The following is a 24,515-nucleotide window of genomic DNA, read 5'->3' on the forward strand; positions in this document are numbered from 1 at the left end:
GTGCATAAGTGTTTGTCCGGCTGAAGTCTGCGACTTTCTTCTCAAGGCATGTACGATTTACTGTGTGCATTTGCTAGGCAACTTTAAACAATGCACCTTTATTCTGTTTACAGCAGCTATGGATCCATTTCTCTGTTTGTGGAAATCCACATTTGGCATTTTCAGAGATGCCTGAGCCAAGCTCAAACCTCAGTGTTTGGATATGGGGTGATGGTAGACACATGTCTTGTCAGTTCCACAGTTTTGTTATTTTTTAAATGTATTTGATTATACACGGGGCTTATATAGTGAAAACAAAGCTTTCATTAGCCCAGTTTGGGAGGAGCTGTGGTTAAAGATGAGGGAGAGAAATGACAGAAAAGGATCGTGAGGAGGGAGGCAGGGAAGGATGAAGGCAGGCAAACAACCAATGGTGCTACAGCAAGTGAGGACAAAAATTCTAGAGGCAGCATTTCGGAGATGAATGAGTGATTAAGAGCTAGCTGCCTCCTGGCTTCTTTGGAGATAGTGAGTGTTGTCTCACATGGAGTGGACTGGTGGTTTCGCATGAAGGAGTGGACGGGCCATCCAGACATGTGTTCCTGAGTCTGGGCTGCAGGTACTTTTCTGCCTGTGTGTGAGGCTGCCTGAAGAAGAGGCTTCAGGAGCCTGGCAGTCCTGGGCTTTAACCTCATAAAGGCTGCTTCCCTCTCATGCTTGCAGTTTCCCTGGTGGTAGGAAGAGGATACCAGGTCCCTGCTGTAGGTGGGCTCTGCTGAATTTCAAGAAGAGGAAATAAAGGGGCTAGAGGATCAAATTGAATAGAAAGTGGTAGTCCCTTTGAGGCTGCATTTTAAACCAAATTGAAAATAATTCATTTCATAGGTTTTTTATAGGTTTTATAGCATCATGGGACCCAATCAACTGAGAAGCAAGTGTGAACAAAGCCTATGCATATTCCTCTTTGCTAAGGATATATTTTACAAATCAGAAACTGAAACGCTGATAAATTACAATGCCTGGATCTCAGCCAGATGGGGTCTGGGACAAAGTGGCTGACCAGTCACATCTGTTCTGTGCCTTCTCCACAGAACCTCTTCTCACATTAGGACCAGTAATGAACTTAACCAAAATAGTGGTAATTTATAGTGAAATGCAGAGTATGGCAGGAAAACAGGCTGGAGTTTTCAACAGCCTGAAAAGGCAGAGAACCTAAACCGGAGGGAAAATATCTCTCTGAAGATGAAGGGCAAGATTCTCAATTGATGTACATCTCTGCAACTTGGCATCAGTGAAGCTATGCTGATTTACACCAGCTGAAAAATCTGGAAGGGAACAATGCACTTTTTGTTTAATTTTTATGTGCTTCTCAGACCATCCGTCACATTCAGTTGCAGAGCAATAACATTTGGTAGATGTTTAGTCTTGATTTTTTTTTTTCCTGAAATGGGAAGTGAATTAAATGAAGTGAAGATAGAATAAAGCAATTTGATTATTAGAGTTAGCTGAACAGTCTGGAACAGAAAAAAAATAATGTCAAATAATGTATTTGACATCATAGTAAAATACAGGCAAATGCATTATTTCTTATAAAAATTGTTAATAGAAATTTACAGAAGTAGATTGTGCTGGATATGACTAGATTTACGAAGAGCTGGCTGTGTGAAACTCTCTGGCTAATCCATCTCTTTCATAGTATATGTTACATACCCTCAGCCTGTTGCACCTTTACCATCCACTGGCAGCATCACTGAGTGCTGAATGTCATCAGAAGACTCAAGATCTGAGCGTTACCAGTTCTGGTTTAGGGAATGAAAGGGAATTTGGACTGGTGTCTGCCTCTACCTGCTGAGCTCATTTTGTTGCAGTGGTTGAAATCACGTGCCAGTCCAGCTGTGTACCCTTTACAAAATGGCTCTTTCTGAAGGGAGGGTGGTAGACTGGTGGCTTGCTCAGACAGGAGCACTGTGCCAAAGCAGTAGAAACAATTTATGGACTGAAGACCATGCTCACCTAAAGGAACAACTGATTGTAAAGGGCTCCTTTCTGTTTCTGCCTAAGCCTGTTATCAAAGGTGGAGGGGAAGAACAGGTGATGCCAAACTACTGGCTTCCTCACGTGCAGGCAATGTTAGACTGAAAACAGGGCTGACGACCTGGCAGACCTTATGTCCATCACTGCAAAATACTGGCTCATGCATCAGCATTGGTACGGAGTGGGAAATGTCTGGTGCCAGCAAAAGTTTCGGAACAGGGCATTTCCCCAGCGGACCAAGGGATTGGATTGAAACTCTGGGACTTCCCATTTAGGACTTGTTCTCTGCTGTGGAATACATATATTAAATGACCATTATTCCAGCCCAACAGTAGTTCACAGTCCAATCTGTACTGCCTTTAAAAAACCAGTTTTTTAAAGGTGCTACAGTTTAATATGGGGAAAATATTCCTAAAATATTATTCCTAAGGCTATCAGCCAAGCTGTACAAACCACCCTTGCAGTCAATGACAAATAGTTGTGTGGGAAATACACTTCCTCTTTCACAGACAATTTTGCAATTTCTAACTGTTATATTTTGCATCCCAAATCAGGAAAGAAAACAGGTATGTGATACTTTCAACAAGACATGCATAAAAAAAATCCCAGATCCTGTTCCTTGAGAGTCTCAGTTTGGAAACACTGAAGGAGCCAGGTTTACCTCCCAGGCAGCATGGCTAGGACAATAGCTGGGGAGTCCAGGGAGCAGACCACCTTGCTACACAGCAAGGCAGGTAGGGCAGGGCTGTGGTGAACCAGGCACCAACCAGCCTTGCCATCAGGGAATGCCCAGTTTGAAATAGGTTTACCCAGCGTGAACATCAGGTTAACCCAGTGTGAACTGCAGTGGGAGAGGAAATGCCACTGAGCACAAATTTAAATTCCTTTTATTCCAGCATGGGGAGCTGATGGCAGAAGAACAAGGATATTTGCTGGCAAATCAGCTTGTGAAGGAAATGGAAGAGGAGTGATCAGCTCTGGCTTCTGATGGTGGGTAAGCAAGATTTGAGTGTGTGCTTTATTTGACCTACAGATTGTATGGGGAGCGTGCATTTTCTTGTGCAAGTGCAATAGGCAATCTAGTGTTATGCCCTTTACCAAGAGAGGCAGTGAGGTTCAGCTGAGTTGAGAGTGGGGAATTTCTTCACATCACATAGCAGCCCAAGAGAGTAAATATTATGTGGGTTGTGCTGGTACACAGTAGTACACCAAATATTATTCACGTGGCTTTAGAGGTGTTCAGTCTGATCCAGTGGCTACCCAACACATTTAGTGCCAGAGACCTCTATAACAATATGCTGCTCTTGGACACATAGTTCCTGAAAACATAAATCCCTGTGTGTGGTTACTGTACAACCCGGATCTGACTCATTGCTTCACAAAGCACTTTTAGTTGCTTTGGATATGTGATGATATGCACTATATAAACCCAGTAACCATGCTACTCCAGTAATGGTCTACTATCTCAGAGCTCTCAAGAAAACTTTGGTCTCTGTTATCCACACCATAGCCACTAAGAACTTCATGTGGCAACCTAACCAGGATCCTGTAGCTCCAGCGACTCTGAATCTATCCCCTTGGTGTTCCAGCTGATGGGGAGGTCTCAAGAGGCGTTAGCAGCGTATAGTCCACAGCAAAGTGTTGCACAGTTTTCTTTCCATGCAGTAGGGGGTAGTAAAATACTCGGAGACTACATGTGCAAGGAAAGAACACCAAATAGTAGAGCAACTGAGTGGAAAACAAACAAAATGTCTATTTTTAAACCAAGCTATATCCGTATAATTTTAAATGGGGAACCTTTTGAGTCCTTGTAAAACAAGTTCCTTAAGTGTTTGAACGACACTATTTAAATGTGTAATGATTTGGCCTACAAAACCCCCCCAACATATTAATTGCTGCACTTTCAGGATGAAAGTATTAAACATTTTAATCGTGCTCTGCATGTTTAGGATGCAAACAAAAGTGCTCATTGTGAACTTGCCAATTAAAGTAGCTGCCAATAGGGAAAGGAGACGTGCCTGTGGCTTTCTTTGGGTTAGCTGAGGTCATGTCTACAAGTAATGCACAGGTTCTTAAAGAAGTTTGGCGTCTGAATGCGTAAAAATCCTAAGCAATACTCCACTCTTTCTATCAAAAGTTTTGTAGCTGTTTTCTTCTGACAATAATGTTTACAGAACATCAGGGCTTTTCAATGTAACACTTAGAGAATGCAAAGGGCTGTCTGAGATGTTAGTGCTAAGAACCCAGTTGCAGGACTGCTCTTGAACTTCAGAGCACTGGGCATGAACGTGGCCTAGTCCAATGAGCATCATAAAAATTAAACAAAAAGTGCATTGTTCCCTTCCAGATTTTTCAACTGGTGTAAATCAGCATAGCTTCACTGATGCCAAGTTGCAGAGATGTACATCAATTGAGAATCTTGCCCTTCATCTTCAGAGAGATATTTTGCCTCCGGTTTAGGTTCTCTGCCTTTTCAGGCTGTTGAAAACTCCAGCCTGTTTTCCTGCCATACTCTGCATTTCACCTTAAACCATCAAGGAAACCCAGGTGAAGCTGGTGGAAACAGTCATGTGCTTCGAGTCAAGGAACGGTTTAGAACTTCACTGTTTCAGATCTTAGAGTTTTGAAGTAACAATTTCATTTAAGTCATTGTCTGCAGATTTCTATAGTACCATTTAACTAGTATCATATGGAGTATTTCAGTAACATCAGGTTTCTCTTCCAAACAGCACAGAAAAAACAGACTTTTATTTTCTTAAGGATTTCATAGAAATGTATAACCTGTGGAATTGGTTTCTAGTCATGTTCTCCCATGAAATGAGCCTGATAAGACCTAAATCCCAGCTCACTTATTCCAGTGTATGTTAAGAGCAATCTGAATGACTAACACACAAGGCACACTGGCGTAGAGAGCTGTGAAGAGCTGAGAATCTGGCTTGGTGTTCTCTATTGCGGGAGGGAAGCTGTGTTTAAATCCATATATGAAATGGAAGATATTTATTTTACATTTCTGCAACTGTTTTTAAAAGTTAGATCTCAATCGTGTATTTCTATCTCAGCTGCTGTGGCTTCATAGGAAGATTCTGAAGAAGATCTAGAAATCCTTTGGTGAGTATATACCGAATTCGTGTTATGTAATGTTTTGCATTTTATTGGTAACTATTACTAAAGATTCTGAAGTAAATTAAAAAAACAACCTGTAAGCCAAATCTACTTTATTTTCAAGAATCTCCAGCTATCACTCACATATCCTTGCCAAACATGTCATTTCTCTTAGCAACAGTATAGATGGCTTTAACAAGTATTTTTAACCTGTGAAAGAAAGTCACAGAGCTCACTTCTGAAATGTGAAATTATGTTCAGATACCTAAGAGCTGGATTCAGTGATAAATTGCTTCCCCTCCTCACAAGACCATGGAAGCTATTCTTGAAGGGCATGCTTAGTGTTTCAGTGTAAGTGGTTTGGATGGAGTTTTGTCTTTCTAGTTGAATTTGGCTTTACTTTTTTCTAATATTATGAATTACTCTGTGTGATAAAATACACATTTATCTTGGGGAATAATGTTAATATTACAGAGAAAGATTGAGGCAAAGATAACATTAGTTATATACATATTTCTCTGTAATTCATCCACATTTTTACAGTTAAATTGCCACCTGAGTTAGCCTGGGGTAATTTAAATGGCATCCTGGTAGCCATAGTTTCAACAAGAAATTTCCAAAATTTTGCTTGCAGTCTTGCCTACACATAATGTGTAGTGCAGTCTTTAGTGCTGTTTCAGAATCCCTTTAAAAACAGGTATTTCTGGGATGGCAGATGCTAGCAGCAGAGATACTTGGTTGGTATTATCCAGTCAAAGTAAAAGACTGACCAGTCTTTTACAGCCACCTTGTCGGCGGTTTCCATCATCACTGTGGGATGTATAATGCAGAATGATGTGGCAACATAGCTGAATCTGGCTGTATATGTGCCAGAACCACAAATCTGTTGCTGAATATAATGTACCTTTTTTCCATCTAATGAATAAAGGCATAGATAATACATGGAGGTTCTCACATCCCCCTCTATCTTTCATTCCCATCTTTGGATTGCCTACCAAGTGCTCCAAGTGCAAACTAACATCTGATTTTGAGATACCATATCCTGCTATCTCATTTAAACCATGTCTTTGTAGGGCATGTTAATACTTAGCAATATCAGTTAAATACTCTCTTTACTTTCAACATTTATTTAATCAAGTGGGTCAGGCAGACTTGCAATGAGATCACACTGCTAGTGTCCCTTTTCAAGCCTTCTACAGCATCCTGTCTTCTTCAATGCTCATTTTTAGATGGTGAGTTTCATGGGGCAAGCATTATCTTTATTTATGGCTTGTTCAGTGCTAAACACTATTTCATTGTTTGAAGGTTAGTCATACACATTGGCCAATGTGCTTATATTAAGAGCTTTGCCAGACCCAGTGCCTTAATGCTGTTCTTTAACTTCTCTTTAACCTTTTGGAAGAGTCCTTTGCATAGCCACTACGATTTAATTCACCAGTTCTTGAACTTTATTGTGGAGTACTGATTATCAGATGTTAAGTTTGTAATAAAATTTGAAAATAAGATTTGAAAAGCTTATCTTATAGTGAGATACATGCCTGGCCATCAGGAATGGAAGAGGGAATATGTAACGTTCACTTTTCCTGTAGGGCTTTTGTGTATAGGTAACCTTATGGTTAGATTCAAAATTTGAAAGAAAAAAAGAACCTTGAGACCTGTTTTAATGTCAGATCCACTTGAATGGCAGGAATAAGAATGCTGATATCACTGGGGTTGAATAAATTTTCTGTAGGAACTAGTGAAAGATAGGGTTAGGGTTTCAGGAAGGAAGGCTGTATCAAGTCTAATTTATTGCTGGATTTATAAGGGTTCAAAAGGTAGCTGGTGTAGTCATAAGCAAATATTTTATTTTCAGTATTCCTGGACACATATTCCATTTAAAGAAGGTCTGGGATAAGGCTGGGGAACTGGGAAAAAACATGTCAGAGAGAGTAGTATGGCGTGGGCAGGAGCATATGCTTCATATTAGGTATTCCAGTACAGATCCATCCTCTCTCTACAGTATGTGTTAATTTTAGGGCTAGGGCTAGAATCAGGTTTTCAGAAAAGAAGGTAGAAAGCCTTTTTATTCTTGCATTCTGCAAGACTGTCAGAGATAGAATGACAGATTGCATAATTGGAAACAAATGCCTTATATTCGGATTTACTATACAAATTGCTCACTTTGAATTAATAAATTTTAGAGTTTCATTATGACTTTAAAGAGGGAGGCTTCATCAGCCAAGCTCACTGATGGATTGTTTAGGACCAATGGAGATTAGAATGAATGTTGTTTGCTAATGAATCTCAATTGATTTTTCTTTATGAAATAGTCACTTGGTTAGATTTCAGTTTCTGGTTAAAAACAGGAGTAAAGTTAAGAAGAAAATGCTCGTTGAGCCTAGCTTGTCACTAGGTCTGGAATTGCTTCAGGGAGAAGCAGCAGGTTGTTTTATGGAGGGCAAATGCTGTTACTTAGGTGTTTTTTTATAGAGTTTGTTCACCTGTGTGGGGAGGATGGAGATTTAGAAACACTGCTTCTGATGATACAGCTAGTGCCTTTAATATATTTTAGCTGCAAGAATTAGTTTACTGCCCATATATTAAGTAGGGTTATGGTTTGGGTTTATCTCATGTTTGTGGAAGGAGAAGTTTTGAGCTGAAAGTTTAGGATGAGGGATGGTATCAACAGCTAATGTTTCATGTTCACATATTCACATAGGAGTACTACAATTACATTTCAGGTTAGGTTAGAATTGATTTACCTTTTGAGTGTAGAAAATAAGGCTTGAAGAAGTCATTATCGTGTTGAGTATTTCACGATCATCAATGATAAGAACATCTGTTTCACCAAATCCCATTAATTTGTGTTAGGTTTCACTATAGCTATTGGTTACCTGGCTATAATCGTACCCTTGTGATTGCATAAGGACTTGGGAACTCGAAGCACGTTGTTTCCAAGATGCTTTTAGATTCCATGGTGCTGGTTTTGGTAGAACTGGTTAAAGAAGAAATTGATAATAATGATCAGCAGTACATGATAGTACACCCAAGGATTCTAGAGAAACTTGTGAGCTAGGTTACTGTTTTGTGTAAAAAGATTGTTCTGAAGAACCAGCGGACACAGAAATTAATATTGTATGTTGACAGAGGATTGACATGGATTTGTGAAGGGGTGTCATGCCTCACAAATCTAGTAGCATTCCGAGGAGCCAATAAGCTTGTGGATAAAGAAATTATGGCTGATATAACCTACTTGGTTTATAACTTACTAAAAACTTTAAAAGAATCTAAGAAGTCAGAGGATAAGATTAAAACACAGAAAGCAGCAATAAACGGTCAGTTTTCACAGAGGAAGGAGGTTACCAGTGAAGTTTCCGTGGGATTTGTCCTGAAGTCAGCAATGCTCCCAGTATTAATAAATGGTCTGGAAATGAGGGAAAAATCTAGAGGTGTCTTAGTTTGCTGGCAATACTAAGTTATTCTGTATATAATCATAGAATACTTCGGGTTGGAAGGGACCTTTAAAGGTCATCTAGTCCAAGCCCTCTGTGATGAGCAGGGACATCTTCAACTAGATCAGGTTGTTCAGAGCCCTGTCTGACCTGATCTTGAATGTTTCCAGGGATGGGGCACCTACCACCTCTCTGAGCAACCTGTGCCAGTATTTTGCCACCCTCATCGTAAAAGAATGTCTTCCTTATATCTAGTCTAAATCTACTCTCTTTTAGTTTATACCACTACCCCTTGTCCTATCACTACAAGACTTGCTAAAAGATCTGTCCCCGTATTTCCTATAAGCCCTCTAAGTATTGAAAGGCTGCAATATGGTCTTCTCAGAGCCTTCTCTTCTCCAGGCTGAACAACCCCAACTCCCTCAGCCTGTCTTCATAGGGGAGGTGCTCCAGCCCTCTAAGCATCTTCATGGCCCTCCTCTGCACCTGCTCCAAGAGGTCCGTGTCCTTCTTACGTTGGTTTCCCCAGAGCTGGATGTGGTACTGCAGGTGGGGTCTCACAAGAGAAGAGTAGAGGGAGAGAATCACCTCCCTCAACCTGCTGCTCATGCTTCTTTTGATGCAGCCCAAGATATGGTCGGCTTTCTGGGCTGTGAGTGCCCATTGCCAGCTCATGTCCAGCTTTTCATCCATCAGTACCCTCAAGTCTTCCACAGGGCTGCTCACAATCGCTTCATCCCCCAGCCTATATTGATGCCAGGTGTTGCCCCAATCAGTATGCAGGACCTTAGTCTTGTTGAACCTCATGACGCTAACATCGGCCCACTTCTTGGTGTTGTCCAGGTCCCTCTGGATGGAACCCCATCTCTTGGGAATATCAACCACAACACTTGGATTGGTGTCTGCAAACCTGCTGAGGGTGCACTTGATCCCACTGTTCATGTCATTGATGAAGATATTAAACAGACCCGTGAGTGACACCACTTGTCACTGATTCCATTTGGACACTGAGCCTTTGACCACTGTCCTGTCGGTGTGACCATCCAACCAATTCCTTATCCCCCAAACAGTCCATCCATCAAATCTTTATCTCTCCAATTTAGGGAGAAGGATGTTGTGAAGAACTGTGTCAAAGGCCTTCCAGAAGTCCAGATAGATGACATCCGTAGCCCTTCCCTTTGTCCACTGAGGTAGTCACCTCATCATAGAGGCCACTAGATTGGTCAGGCAGGACTTCTCTTGGTGTATCCGTGCTAGCTGTCTTGAATCACCTGCCTGTCCCCATGTGCCTTAGCATAGCTTCTAGGAGGACTTGTTCCATGATCTTCCCAGGCACAGAAGTGAATCCATAAGGTAAAATTTTACTGTGAAGAATTATAGAAAGGACTAGGATATATACAGTGAAACCAGGAAGTGGCAATTTCAAAATAGGGGGGAAAAAACCCCCACATTTAATTGTTAGGCTGTCAAGATCCTTGTCACAAGATGTTGTGGACAGTTAAAACACGCAGATGCAAAAAGGCCTTGCATGAAGAGAAGAAACCACTGAGAGCTACTAAAGATAGAGGTGCTGCTTCTGGTTCAGATATTCCTCAGCCACAAATCCCTGGAGGCTGCAAAAATTTTCTGGGCAATTACTGTTGCATATTACAGTGTTCTCATGCTTTTTCCTGGGAATCCACTTATGAATGCCATCAGGAATGGCTGCTGGGTGAATTGGATGCTTGATCTGATCAAATGTAATATGGGAGGGTCTTTATAAATTCGTCTTGTAAAAAAAAAGATGAAATATTTGGCATATCTGAACAAGCATAAATGCTATTGGAATTTTCTGGATGCTGCTTTTTTTCAGTGCAAAACAGTTGCTATCCTTGTCACCTTACTACATGATTAAAAAGAGAAGACAACTGCTCTAGTAAGATTAATGTGGTACTCTGCATTCTGAGAACTTTTCCACATCCCTTTATTGAGTTCATGATGGCTTCCCATAGCACTATAATCAGACAAGATGGGTATCAAATTGAGTATTTTTTTCCTTTTGCACAACTCTTACCCAAAGTCAAAACTGAGAGAAAATAAGCCAATTAAAAGCATAATATGTTATGCATCATGAGCTGTCTTGCAATATAAATTGCCCAGTTGCCAATCAAGCAAGCCCCATGTCTACTAAGCACAGACTATGCAGCTTTAAGCAGCTTCTTAAAGCTGCCCTCAGTTATCTTTTACTGCTTTTGCTGTGAATATAGTGAATTGGCCACTGTGTCATTACTCATACTTTAGGACAGGACCTTTATTGGCTGAAATCAGCAATAGTTCCATTTAGGAATTCAAATTAATATTAGGGAGTCAGGAAGAACGATTTGGTCCTTTAAATTACATGCAGATGTAATAGAAATACCGTATTGCTCAGGAATAAATGCAAAAAGTTGCAAAATGTCAGACTGCAGACAAACTTGTAGCTACTCAGGACATAGGCTAGTCATTCTGTGTTTATTGGAAGGTTCAACTGGATTGCAAGTATTTTTCTCATCAGAATGAACCTGAAGAAAAAAGGGGAGGGTATTAAATGTGACAGCACCAGAAAAACCTGTCCTGGGCTTCTGTATCATATTCAAAACTGCTGACCATTCCTGGGAATCTACCTCCAGTGATATACCTAACAAGACTCTTCACTCTGTTCTTCCTGTTTCATGAAAGACGTAGGCGTACCCCTTGGTACGTGTGAGAATTTATTCAATGCCTCGCTGTTCTCCTGTCTTCGTTATACCAAGGCCAATTGAACTCCACCCAGACCTCTGCCTCTGGAAGTTGACTTTATCTGTGGGTGAGCACTGGTTGGACATGCTTGGTCAGTCTGAATCTGGAAGGGCCACAAGACTGAGGTAAAAAGCAGAGAAGAATGTCAGTAGCTTCTCATTCCAGTGAATCCCAAACTATGTTCACGGTCACCTTTTTACGCAGAGAAATTAGATTTTGATGTGTCAGTTCTTTTGCTTTATTGTCTGGGATCACTGGCGAAGAACAAAGTAATTGTATCTTCTGCAATGTGCTTTTTTTTAGCAAATAAAAAATACCTGTGCACTAGGATTTCTTTGATGATAATGAGACCTTCAAATTACAATGTCTTTTGGCTTTTATAATGTCAGAAGTTTGCAGGAGGAAACGAGACATGATGATTACTTGGTTTGGGGGAACCAAGGTGCGGAAGAGAGCAGAGCATAAAACTCTTCTTAAAAATATCTAACTCTTTTTACATAGGAGATTCAGCTTCTTAATTCTTACTCCTGAGAACAAGATCTGGGTTTCCATTCTCTCACAGACACTTTCTATAGTCTGGATGCATGAAGCTTTGTTGCAGTATTTTGCAAACACAGTAGAAAGTGGCAATAGTTTTAGATGTGTCCTTGGATGCCCTGTGATTTGCAGCAGCAGCAGGAGAGATCTTGCATTTAGTATCAAACAATAGCTCACTATAGAATTTGCTAAACTAGAGTTGGCTTCTCACCATCTCCCAGAACCAACCTGGCATTTCACAATAGAGGAATCAAATGTCTTTTGGCAGCATCTGATGTCATAGTTGCTTAGAGCCTGATCTCAGAATTTGGCTGTTATGAGTCACTCTATCTGTACTCAGCTGTGTAAAACAGACAACAAAAAATGTGGGCATCAGCAGTGTTGTGACCTTTATACAATGTTCAACAGATTGGGAGAAGGCAGGGTTGTTATTACTAATTTTAAACCGTTAAAACACGTTGGGTTTTTTCAATACATGAAGCTAATGGAAGCCTATCACCAGAACCATACAGCGTATCGCTTCCAAGAGCATCTTGTTTTGACTAAAGAACTCACAAGTAAAACGACAGCGGAATGTGCTTGGGCAGAAGTGTTGCACCTCTCCTTACTCTGTGCTGTCATGGGTGTTTGCTGGCTTGAGGGAAAGAAAACTTCTATCTTCCTTTTGGCATATTAGCTAGAGTTGCATCGAGAGGCAAAATAATAATATCGCCGCTCAGTGCAAATGTCACGTTTGATGATGAAAGGTTTAGTCTGTGCTAAGGAGCTGCTGAAATTCTTTAGAAGAAAATATTCTGTATAATATGCAAGTATTACTAATCTGCCTCACCTCTGAGGCTATTGGGGTGAAACTGGGGTTTCTTTAACAGCTTGTGATCTGGCTGATCTGGTCTGCTTGTAATATGCAACATATATCATATTCTATTGTGGGGCTTGGCCGGTGTCATAAATCAGTTGAGTACTACTAAAGTAACATTTGAACAGCAGTTAAGATGTACGTGAATTATGCATTATTTTCATGTGGTGCTCATCTGCCACAGATAATTAGGTGAGGAAAACAGAGCACAGCTTTGTATCTTGATCATTTCCTATATTCTTGTACCTTTAGGGAAGGAAAAGTGTGTTGCTTCTGCTTCCTGTCTTACACAGGTAGTGACTAAAAACATGAAGGTACCTTCAAGAATAAAGTGGTTGTATCAAAAAGAGGTGTGTTTGGTTTTGGGTTTTTTTAAACAATATATTAATAAATAGGAGGTGGTACAAGATTAAAACGAATCAGGAACAAGACAGAACAAGTTTAAGATTTTAGAGCTGCAAATTCATTATCTTTATTGTGAGTTGTGTGATATGTGTTGTTGTCTTTGTAGTCCCATCTTTTGTGGACACGCATAATATAAGGACCATGCCTTTCTTTTAATGTCGTCTTTCTGACTGCAGTAGTTGCATAATAAGATTTGAAAAATCACAATTTTAAACACTACAGCATGAAAAGGTTTAACAAACTAGCATTTTTGAGCACAGTCTGCTAGCTGTGCCAAACTTTCATTTTCCAAATCAGACTTCTTGTCTGACTCTCCTTCAGGTGGTCTTTCTCTCAGAAATTGGAGTGGTGTAGTTGGACCATGGAGTTGCATCAATAAAATTGAGTAGGTCTGCTCCGATCTGTTCCCAGTTGAAGCTGGGATTGAGCAAAGTTATGAACTCTCCTTCTGTTATAAAGATCACTGTAATTTCTGCACACCTCATGCTGCATCATAGACATTCAGAACTGGAATTTATCTCTGGCAAGAGCTGTGCTTTCCTGAATTATGTCTGGCATGCCTGTTCTCAGTTGTGAAGTATTTATCTTTTTCCTGGTGTCAGCTACTGAATCCAATGGAATTATGGTCCCTTTTAAGTAAAACCCAATCTTGTCATTCGTACTGAATCCAAGAGGTATTATCACTCGTTTCATGGGCCTCTTATCAACACTTACTTTAACCTACTGCTCTTGAAACAGTTTTACTGCACCTCATCAGCACCTGGTCTTGCAAATCCATGATGTGGTTGGAATTGAAGTGCAGGTGGCTCTGCCATCTAGCTTGATTTGGATTGATTGCTGACTTAATAACATAACAGCAAAAATGGCAGCTGAATGTCTGTCCGCCTTTTTCTGTAATAAATGTACATAAAGAATCTCTGCATCTGCTAACTGACGCTACAGATTGCTTTCCCTTCAGTGGAGGTCTTTCCAAATGGTCTCAGAAACAGCAAGGATAGATGCTTGTGTTTTTCCTGGCGTATCAGTGGTACATTGGTTCTGCTTCCTCTGTTTCTGTCACTGCGGTTTATAGGCTGGCCATTAATTTTTCTGTCAAATTGTTATCTGTAGCATATGTGTTAGATGGCACCTACAATACACGCTACCTGCATTCTCCATACTGCTTGCTTAGTTTGGAGTCTAAACCCTTGTGCGGTACCAATACATTGTCATTATATTCCTTTCACTGCTCACTTTAGCTGCTCTTTCATTGAGTGGTATGTTTCTAAGGCTAGGTCTATTGCCTTAAAAATGTAAAAATGATCATGCTTTCATTCTTTCTGAGATTACATGTGGGTGCCAAGAATGTGAGCTTTGCAGTATAAACATTTTTTTCTCACTATTCAGTACAAATATTTATTCAGGTAAAGGCAAAACAAAACACTTTATTGCCTACTGTTCTTTCTGGACTTATTCAATATTTTGATGATCTGTTCCAGCATTTGGGGCATTATTCCAACAGGAGTGTCCTGATTATCTACCCTGCCCCCCAGCACACCTACCCTCCCCAATGTTATAAAAATGATTTTTCTCATCTTCCGTTATAAATTTTCATGGAGGCTTAGTTCTTGCTTTCAGTTTTAATGCCTGCACATGAATTTTGTCTGGAAATCCACCATGCCTGGTAGCTGGCATCACTCCATGCTGATGATTTCCTTTGTTTCTCACCCATATTTTGTCTCTTTGTAAACTGTGTTCTCTTTATTATTCTGGATCTCAAAAGATTAACCTCTGCTGTCATCTTCCATATGCCACATGCTGAGTAGTAACATAAGAAAATACCACATTTCTTAAGTAAAATGGCTTTAGATTGAGAGAACTGTAACAGAACTAAAGCTTTGTGGCAAGCCAGTACCCCCAGATGGCGAAGACTATGTTTAAGGCCTTTGGAGCTAATTAACTTTTCAAGGCTGCAAGGACTGGAGAAACTGGGATTGAGCCCTGATGGCTGACAAGGGTGAAGAGGGTGTCAAGCCTGCAGCACCAGTGCCCCTGACTTCTCTCTGGCTTCATTTTACAGCAGTCTTAACACAACATCAGGGAGGCACTTCCCATGGGAACAGACTTGCTAGAATTTGCCTTTAGACTCCAGCCCTATGCTGGCACTAATGTGGTTCTCAGCAGGTGAAGGGGAGATGCTGTTACAAAGATGTTGGTGCTGGGAGAGGTGGGACTCAGGTGCAAGGCTGCTGGGATATTTTGAAGGTTTTTCACTCTTTTTAACTCTGGCTGATCTGATGATATCTTGGGGGAACGCTTTTGCAAATTGGTGATGAAATGTAATCATTCTTTGTTGCAATTTTGTCTATATTTATGAACTCCCATTTCCCTGAATGCCATTAAGAAGTAAACATGAGAGGCTTGTTGCTTTAATACTCTCCTGAGTCAATGGTCTACCCTAAACTCCTCTTTCTTGCTTGATTTCCTTATCAAGTTCATCCTACGTGCTTTCTAGTTGTCTCTGGGTCTTTCCTGCTGCTGGGTATATGTGTGCCTGTATTTTTGTCCTTTCTCATCCTTTGTGTGTAGTGCCACTGAACAATGATCATTGCCCTGAATTTGCACTTAGTCCCCAAGGAAAATTGCAGTGGTTGGTTCTTTTTCTAGGCCTCTGTTTTGGGTACTGACCTCCAGTGTTTCTTCTATTCCATGGAAGTGTTGTAATCAGTTTTTTACATTTAGCCTACTACTTTATACTCAACAAAATGCAACTTCTAAATTCAACTCTACTATCAGATAGCTTTGTTATTCCTGTTTATAGATAGCAGTGTTTTCTGTCGTGTATTATCAAGCTGCAGTTCTCCTTTCCCCCATATAAAGTTTTGCTTCTTTTGTACATAGACTCCATGTTTCAGAATGGAAAATAATTGGCTGTTAAGGTAACACAGGGAAGTTACTTAGTTTTCCCAGGTTTCTGGGTGCAGCACTTGAGCTGTTTATTAATTCTAAGATGACCCTTCAGATATTTGAACTTGACCCTTTTTCCTGTCAGCAACACCTGGCAAGAGAGCTAAATAAGTTAAATTGCAGATATAGTCAAGATTTATTTTAGCTAAAGCCTGTTTGTAAGATGTTTGTGTGCCAAGTTATATCTGGAGTAAATTTTTACAGGCAAACACTAAATCAGGGGCAAGGGGTATTGGAAGAAGTGTAAAGAGGAGTAAAATAAAAAGCTTGACAGACCCTTAACTATCATGAAAATGGTTATGGAGAACTCTATGGTATTAACTTAGATAATTGCCAGAGTCATAAAATCTGGATTTTTCTCTCTGCAGGGCTCCTGGGAGCTGCTGGAGGTGAAGAAAGTTAAATGTAATGGTTCATATATAATTCAGAATTTTGTTTCTTTTTCTCATTCTCAAAAGAATAAAAGTGACCTACTTTCTATATGTTGTAGTTTAGTGAGAAATCCCCCCAACTCCCAGTGTTAGTATGCTTCTCTTTTTAAGCAGGTGCTAACTCCCATCTCTGCTTTACTACTGCTGGCGTAGTATGTGCTAAATGTGTTGTGACATTCTTTCCTCTCAGTTTACAGTGAAGATAGTTGTGCTCCTTCCCAAATTCCAGTTTTGTTAAGCTTCTGGGATTAACGTAGGAACAAAATTAATTTTCTGCATGTTAGTTGTCAACCACAGTAGAAGTAACTAATAACAAGCTCTCCTCTAAGATTTTTGCTTTTGTATTTGATAAGCTTAATGTAGCGATGGTTTAAAAGAAGGAAACATATAAAAAATGCAGACACCTGTATAAAAAATCACCACTTCTTGTTTATTTGTCCCAATGCATGTTTGGAATGAAATGGGAAAGGACCATTAGAAATGAACCTGAAGTTCAGAGGAGAGCCAGTATCAGCTCTGTCGTAAGGCCAGATTTGAACTGGAAAGATTTCAATCCAGAGGACTTCTCTAGCCCATCCTTACAAAAGACAAAGAGAACAATCTAAAAAACCTGAGATAGGAAAACGCGGAATTTGGACTTAAGGTTACAACTCAAGGCTGTAAGTCAAGACTTGTAAGGTTACAAGTCAATACTGTACCTCACTACAGAAGTGTGCTGGAGAGAGTATGGAACCAATCCTAGGTTTAATCCTGCCTTCCAAGAAAAGCCAAAGTTTAGTTTGCTGGATCTAGTTCTATATAGAGGAAAGGGAAAGAAATTTAATGAGTTTATATTCTGTCACAGTGCTGAACTCATTGATGATTGGGGAGATATTTCAAAATTTTCAGTTCTTTTCACAGTATATTGTTTCCATCATGGACGTAGAGAGATAGGAACATGTTAATGCTCTTTTGCTCAAGCAGAAGTTGCATTCACCATAAAGAGATGCTGGGATGTATGATGGACAGCGTTCTACTTACTTTCCCTAAGATAAGTCACTACACAATTTGATTGTCAGATGTATACAACGGCCAAAAGAAAATCATATTTTTCACTAAACGAAATGTATCCTTTAGAACTGTTTGCAGGGAAATATTTGAAAAATAAACATGGTTCTGTTTAGCCATGTTTTATTAACTTATTTATTTGAAGTAAGCAGTTTCTTCCAGCTGTGTACATTAGACCAGTTAGCAAGAGGACTTCTTCATATATTTCTGTTTGTGGATCCACACTTTTGTGATCCAAGTATTAGGAGTTGGGAGTTTGGATCCAAAGGGAATGAATTTACGTATGCAGGACACGTTGTTCAAGGAGCTAATACTTACAGTAAACAGAGGTTGCTTAACTGTTGAGTAATGCTACAATAGTTATTTCCAATATTTTGCAAGAAACAATGTTCATGCAATGTTTTACCACTAGCAATTTGTTAGTGGTTTTAATTTAATGCCAAACAACTCTCGAAGGGCTGTAATTTCAGAAACATGGAGTATCACACGTTGGGAACTATACCCTCTTTCTACTTTTGTAAGGTAAGACATATATGAAAGAGACACAATTTCTTTTCCCCCATTAATAATACTTCAAATAGTGTAAAAATACTCTTTTGACATCACAAATAGTAAATTACATTCATTGAAAGGAGATGCACGTACAAGCAACTTATGTTGCAGGCTAAAAAAAGTCTGTAAAAGATGCTTAAAGAAAGTCTTTCTACAACTGACTGCTTCAGGAAGATAGTCATAGTCTGAACCAGCCTTATTTGTCTTCTGTTTTTGGAGCAATGATGTATTATAGTAACGTCAAACCTGACAGTACGACTATACCTAAGTGAGGAGTACTTTTTATCTTAATCGTTTGTACAATATATTTCATTTCTTGTGATGACTATATGAATGGAAACAGTTTTAAAGTGACTGAAAATAAATTATTTGTAAAGCATCCCTGGATCTATCTCTCTCTCCAGATCCTATAAACATTCATAATACTCCTCTACTTAGCATATTTCGCTGTAGCTTTACAATATCGCTAGATGTTTTCCTTTGCACTGGAAATAGGTGGGTGTTTCCTAGTAGAGATCAGCTTTAGTAAACACTCCTATTAATGCAATGCTCATCAGGTTCTACCATTTGAGATAGACGCATGTTCTTACTTTACAGATGGAGAACTAAAAGATAAGATGGATGGATGGCCTTTGAAATGTCTTACTGTGGTTAAGAGGCAGAAAGAATCTAGAGGTTTTATCTCCTGTGCTTTTACTTTCTCTACTGCTGTGCCATTTATGTAGGTATGCATGCCTATATATGTACGTATACACATATTTAGATGTCTGTACTGAAGGGAGACATAGACTTGAGGCAGATTTAATTAAAAACTACTTTTCTTTAATCAGACTTTTGAGCCCAAAATACTGGAGATAAAGTGTGAATGTTTTGAAGGGAAACTAGGACTTTTCCAATTTTTCTGCCACCAGTTTCGCAACAGCTTCTTTGCTGGTGCAATCCTATCATTACCCCTTTCTTTAAAAACAACATAAGATCATCTTGGCCTGAAGTAAGTAAATCCATGTGTATTTATTTATTTGGTGTAATACTGTGCATACCTAAATGCATACATAGTTACTTTCGTGAACACATCTACATTGCATTAGTTGTCATCAGTTTTCACACCAGACTGATTGGTCTTTGGTTGCTTCATTTTGTTAAGGCAGTCTGAACAAAGCTAGGTGGCCCTTGGGAAGGTTTGCTTCCAATTTGGTCTTCCAATTTAAGGTATGAGGCATATCAACCTGGTCATTTACATCAAACTCACCCCCAATTAGCATCCACTTGTGAAAATAACTATAAAAGTAGGTCTGAATGATTTCCTTTCTCTGCTCTCTAACCCATAAATGCATCGATAAGTAGAACAGTTTCTGTGGCTATATATGTGCCTTTTAATGCAGAAAACCCAGGAGCTATTTAGGTATTTGTGCTAATGTCTCCTCCTAGACCTTGCTTTGCAGTCCTTTAAAATACTATGTCTAATGCTCCTTGGTGAGACTTCCACAGGAGAAGACTGGCTTTCCACTCAGATGTTGAGATACACATGGTGGTATGTGGAAAAATACTGAGAATGGTTTGCCAGGCTCCTAATGAAAGTTTTGATGGGTTGCTAGCTTGTTAGCTTAAAAGCAAAGTATGCAGCCATGTCTTGTCACATGTAGTAAAAGCACAGTGCTAATGCAATCATACGAGGGGAAGAAGCCTGTGCTGGGAACCTGTGCCTTTACTTCTAACAAGAGACACAGGTAAATGGTGATGAAGTTGCTGGCAAAGACTGTGCTTTGGAGTGGAAAAGTAAGCACAGAGTTATCTGGCAAATGATTGTGAGGAGGGGATGAAGATTAGCCAAGCAGGAAAAGTTTCATCTACCCAAATGTACGTCAGTGGTGTGAGTGCTTGGGAAGGTCTCTGCAGCAATGCAAAACATGATGTACTCGCAGTAGATGCAGAGTGGAATATCTGTTCTTAGTTGTGAAAAATGGTCTAACATGTTTTCTTTGAAATTGTAAAAAGAGAGGCTAAATGGAAAGCAAAAGAAGAGAGATACAAAATAAAATAGAAGAAATTGGTGCAAAAAGGAAGAATGCTGAAGAGCTGATGAGGCTGGATTGAGAGGAGGAAGTGGTAATGCAGAAGTTGAAATAATACTTCTATAGAGATGGTATTTGAGAATGAAGGAAAACTGGGAAAACCAGAAAGTAATTTTAATACTGTGGAAATGAATAGCATGCAAGAAAAAATAAGGGAAGAGCCCAGGGGAAAGCAGATAAAAGAAAGGTTGCATGAGGATGATGTGTCCCTTGGGAAATGATTTTCATACTGATCCGTGCATTTTCTCCAGTATGTTTCAGTGCTTATTGCCTTTCAGAACTGATAACTTTCTGATGATTGGAAGTCAGAATATTCTGTTCCATGAAGGAAAAATTTACTGCTGGAATTTCATGGACCTTTTTTTGCGTGCCATTATTTGTTATTAACCAGACCTCCTTCCTACTGCCTTTAAGACCTGACAGAATGCTGGTTTATACAGCACCTCCTACAGAAACGCTCAGGATGAGCAAGCTATACAAGTATTGTACAGGTTTTGCCAATACCTGAAGGCAGGAACTCTTAGGCATTTTTGAACACTTTGGTTCTACTTTAGGACTAACTGGAACATACCTCATCTCCAGAGCTTCATTTTCTTTAGAAAAGTACATTGGTTTCATATATGAAACAAAAGTATAATCATTAAGAGCCATCTTTGGGCCTCTTTTAATAAACAGAAGTATGAGATAACCCAAGGAGCTCTAACTCAACTTTATATTGAAATTTCACATCAGGGAAGTCTGCAATGCTCGGAGATTGTTTGGATGTAAGAAAGCAGAAGACATTCCAACAAAAAGTCATGTCTTCACTCCAGCAGATGCTATGAATAGGGTCTGTTGATACTGCATTCCTAGAATCCTTGAGCACTAGCAATAAAGTGTCCATATTTGCATTTCTTAATACTTACAAAGAACTTCTCCCTCTAGAGGAGCAGCAGTGCATTCAGTATAAGTTGTGAAGCTTTTTCAATATCCACTTGATAGACCCATAATTTTTCACCAGTGACCATTGCTTGGTCCAGTACAGCTGTGAAATATAAATAAAAAAAACTGGTGAGGAAAGGGAAAAATTGAGCAGAAATACAAATTGCAGGGTTCAAATTTGTATCTGATGTGAAATTCTGCTAGGAAGTGGTATTGGTTTACATGTAATTGCATATGAGCTGGTTAAAATTCAGATTTGGATATTGGGCATACATAAACGCTCTACCATATGATGCTAAAAGAAATTTGCTTGGCCTATAGACATTCGTTAGTGGTAAAATTACTTTAAAAAGAGCTGGTTGCCTGGTTTTTCTGGGTTGTATGTAAGGTTAAAAAGAAGTCTAAAATTGCACCATTTTTCTGTTGATAATAGGTCACTCCCCTTTTCTGTTGAGAAAGGATGAGAAGCTAGAATGTCAACTTGCCTTACGTCAGCTATGGCATAGTGGCTGTCTATATGTAGGCTGTTACCCAGAAGAAAATGCAAGCCAAATGAAAGATAACTTCTCCCTGATGAAAGGTGGAAGGAGCTACCTTGCATTCACAGCAGGAGTTACTGATGTACTGTAAAATTACCCTTTGCACTGTGGAATGCTGTAAGAGGGAAGAAAGTATGGAGAGCCTTGAAATTCAGAGACAATTATTCTTCCAAAGTTTTGTATGGTTCTCAGGATGATGAGTAATGGGTTGCTGTTCTGCACAGCAGCACAGCTGTACAGCTACTGGATTTGCTTCAACAAAACATCAACTTTTCAGAGAAAATTGGCTACAGGAAGATAACAGATGTACAAAAGAAAATAGGGGAAGGATAACTCTTAATGTCTTTATATTTTGTTTACTAGAAATTTTTAAAGGGAGAAAAAGCTTAAATGTTATGGCAAGTTGCTATTTTTGCCCTTATAAACTAATTTTATTGTACCCATTTGTTCATATTATTGCACCACAGGTCGAAGTGCTGTTGTTGCGGCTTGGTGAGTTCGTATTCAACCTTCCTCTTCCAAGCACTTGTGTCTTTGGTGCTATTGAAATGGCAACAGAAGCTGGCAAGTATCTATGGTTACACTGCTTGTTCTTTTAAAGAATTAAAAACTCTGGTTAACTCTACTCTTTGTTTAGTCTGTTGTTTCAGTTTCTTTGCAATGACAAATGCAGACATTTAGCTGGAGAGAATTATGGTTCAGTCTCTATGAAGTTTATTTCTGTTTGCTAACAAACTACTGTTTGGGGGATTTTGTATTTGTTGTATTATGGTAGCAGTCATGGACACTAATTCCCAAACGTGGCCTTGTAATTCCTGCTTGGGGTTATAATCACAGAAACTACAAAAAGCACAGGAACTAGGAATTTTGCCACAATCCCAGAAATGTTAGAGAAAGAGAGGTCACAATGCCCTGTTAAGTGAGGCTGTGACTGGAAGTGTTTGGGACTTCATGTCCCTGTAAACCTGTTCTCATTGTAGGATCTCTTTGTGGGCATCATACAGACACATAACAAAAAGCTACCTCCTGTCCTGGAAAACTCAGTTTCTAATTTACAGCTTCTTTTAGCAGCAACTGTCCACAATAAATCTCAAAAAGTTGCTTTATGTCAAGAATCCATTAGAGCTTTCACTGAAGCAAACACTAAACTCCAGTAGCAGTGACCTACATGGATTCTTGAATGTTTATGGTAGGAGTGAGTGGCTGTGTTGCTAGCAGTACATCATGTCTCTTCATAAAAACCTCTGTCTACAGAAGAATGTGAGAGCAGGGAAGCAGGCAGTGATACTTCCTGAGAATATTATCCTAGTCAAGAATTTGCAGGTCAGGGACTTCCCGAACCAGAGATAATGATGTGGTATCCCAGTGTCTTTACCTCAGTGGATTCCTCTTCCATAAACTTGTCTCCTTTTCTACTGAACCCAAGTCAACTGCCCCCAGGGCACAGCGTTTCACCATGTAATTATATATTAGGGTGAACATGTCTCATTTTGCTTGTTTTGATGCTGGCACCTGCTAGTTTCAAGGGTAACTCCATTTGTTGGGATGAGCAGCAATTCCTTGGAGTGGCCCCAGATAAAAGATATAACCAAACAACCACTTGTATTACAGCAAAAAGATGTTGAGTGTTATGCTAATGTAGATAACATCTTTTTTTAATATGTATTTTAATAATTAAAAGCATAACTCAGTGATTCCTAACGAATATAATGATGGCAGGAAAAGTCACTAGTGATGGGGGGGAGGGGGAAAAAAAGACAAGAAAAAACCCCAAACTATTGTTCTGCCTAGAAGCCCCAGTGTATTTAATGAAATAGTCTCCTTGCTCACAGCCTTAGGATGCAAGACAGACAGGGAGCAGAAAAGTTTGCCTGTTTACGCAACATTGGATTTTTGACATCCACCAGTTCAGGAATTACATCACACCAGGTTTCTGCTTTGCCTATTTTTTTTTTACAACTCACTTTTAGATACAGTATGTCTACAAGATGGTTACAAAAATTATTTTAATCAACCTACCCAGAACTCCATGCTGCTACAGGTAAACTGTGCAACTAAAATCTTAATTTATAGCAAGCAGTAGTCTTTGCTCTCCACTGAGGTCTGTCATGTGAACACACACACACATTAATTTGCAAAAATGACCACAGTAGTCTTCATTTGCTACATTTTTGAAAGTGTGTTTTTGACCACTTGACATTTTGAATGAGGAATCGATCAGAAACAGGACGTGTACTTAAACATCCACGTATCTTGCAAATGAAGTTTTGAAGTTTGCATGGTTTACAGATAGAAATGTGTTCTACGATTTCACATGAATGCTTAAAATAATTATTAAACAAGTCTTTTCGTTCATGCTGGGCTGAGGTTTCCTTCCACATCTGTAGTAAATTGTCCTAAGGAACATTGACTCAAAAGAACTGGATTGTCTTTTAGTAGATGGTTAGGGTTGGTTGATGAGTCGTGAAAAATATTACTGTTATAGTTGATCACAGGGGAAAAAAAAACGGGTTTATGTATTATATTTCAGCAAGTAAAATACATAAACCCTAATTTCTTTAGCAACACCACCTGCTTTCAGTAAGTCTTCTGCTACACTTTAGCAGACTACCTTCTATGTCTGATGGGATCCTATGAATGGAATAAGTGCTATGAAATAGAAAACTGGAAGCAGTATATGTGCCAGAGAGTGTCACAGACAATTCTCCAGCAAGTGATTGATGGTTAAGGTTTCTGTATTATACGTATTAACTCTTTTGTAGCCTAGATATGTTTCATGTTATCTGATATGATTTAATGAGCAAATTGCCCTTTATCTGAATAACAGATCATGTAGCACCAGTTCTTGTAGACTTCTCTCTCCAAGCTGCGTAAATAATGGTCCTTTCTGAATTATTCCTTTA

The 24,515-nt window shown here is 39.4% G+C and overlaps 1 long non-coding RNA gene across 2 annotated transcripts in view; it reads left to right on the forward strand.

The window, feature by feature from the left end:
* Nucleotides 1-22,221, forward strand: part of LOC121091759 — a 166,996-nt gene extending 144,775 nt beyond the window's left edge. The window contains exons 7-11 of one of the 2 annotated variants that reach the window (XR_005829031.1): nucleotides 2,910-3,003; nucleotides 5,073-5,121; nucleotides 11,321-11,431; nucleotides 12,952-13,049; nucleotides 16,419-22,060. This is a non-coding gene — a long non-coding RNA (uncharacterized LOC121091759). The other variant, XR_005829030.1, reaches the window with a different exon arrangement.
* The last annotated feature ends 2,294 nt before the right edge of the window (nucleotides 22,222-24,515 follow it).

This window comes from Falco naumanni, chromosome 7, assembly GCF_017639655.2.
Source record: "Falco naumanni isolate bFalNau1 chromosome 7, bFalNau1.pat, whole genome shotgun sequence".
NCBI lineage: Eukaryota > Metazoa > Chordata > Aves > Falconiformes > Falconidae > Falco > Falco naumanni.